We start from the raw sequence: 1,255 nt of genomic DNA on the forward strand, positions 1-1,255 counted from the left end.
AAATGCACAGGAAATATAAAAAATAGTCTCCTGAGTGTTCTTTAAAAAATGCCTATGAAACATATAAAGCAATATTACTTTATACCTCTATATTTAGGAGGTGATAGCACCCACCTCTCGGATGAGTGTGGGCTCCAGGTCATTATTTGTGGAAAAATGAAATGCTAACAGCTTTTTTGGGGAAAACATTCTAGTAATATCTATTAAATATATGTAGTCTTTGACCTAGAGTCTGTATTGATAATGTATGAATGTTTCAGCATGTAGGCCTCTATGTGTATAATATTTTGTACAGCTTTGAGGGGAAAGGACTCGAAAGCATCAAGAAAAGAAAATATGATGTCGACATGGTCACCCTGTACTGTGAAATATTATGCAGTTGTTATGAGGAAGATGCACTGACCTGGAGGGGTACGCATGAAATATTAGGTGACCGAAGGCTAAGGGATATGCGCGGTTTTAATCTTTTTTAAATATGCCCTTATATATGTTTGTAGGAAATGGAACATATGATTTAGAACGGCATCTCTGGGGCCCCGGGGCCTGTGGCTAAGCTCCAGCGTCACCATCTTCTCGCTGTGAGTGTCAAGCCCTCCAGGCCTCAGTTTCCTTGATTGTAAAAGGAGGTAAATCATAGTATGTCACAAACCTGTTGAGAGCATGTGGAAATTCATGAAAAGTGCTGAGAGATGACTGGCGTGCGGTGCGCTGAGCCCGTGGGTAGAAGCATGCTCTACCTGAGCATGGAAAATTCGGCGGGAGAAAACACGTGAGAGTGAGCGGCATCTCAGGGGTGCGCGGGTGGCGCTATGAGCCGGGCATCTTCTCAGGGCTCAGCTCTGTCAATCTATTGAATCCACATTGACCCTATCATCGAGGATCATCCCCGTTTTGCAGGTGAGGGAAACTGAGGCACAGATCGGTCAGGTCGCCTGGCTGAGCTCACGCACTGAAATGTGGCCAGAATTCAAATGCAGGCAGCCTGGCTCTAAATCCGGGCTCCGGTCCACCACGCTCGACTATGTCCCATGTCTCAGCAACATGACTTGGCCTCTCCCAGCCTCAGTTTAATCAACTGTGAAACCGGATTCTCAAGACTCACCTCTTAGGTTTGCCGAAGGGGTTCAATGACAGCGCGCTGGGGCCTGAGAGAAGTGTTTTTAAAGTGGCAGTCTTTGTGACCTTAGTACCTGCGGGGAGAAGGAAGAAGAGCTTAGCCCGCACCCCAGGGCCCCGTCTCTTTCAGGTGTGAAGT

This window comes from Pteropus alecto, unplaced genomic scaffold (assembly GCF_000325575.1).
Source record: "Pteropus alecto unplaced genomic scaffold, ASM32557v1 scaffold50, whole genome shotgun sequence".
Lineage (NCBI taxonomy): Eukaryota > Metazoa > Chordata > Mammalia > Chiroptera > Pteropodidae > Pteropus > Pteropus alecto.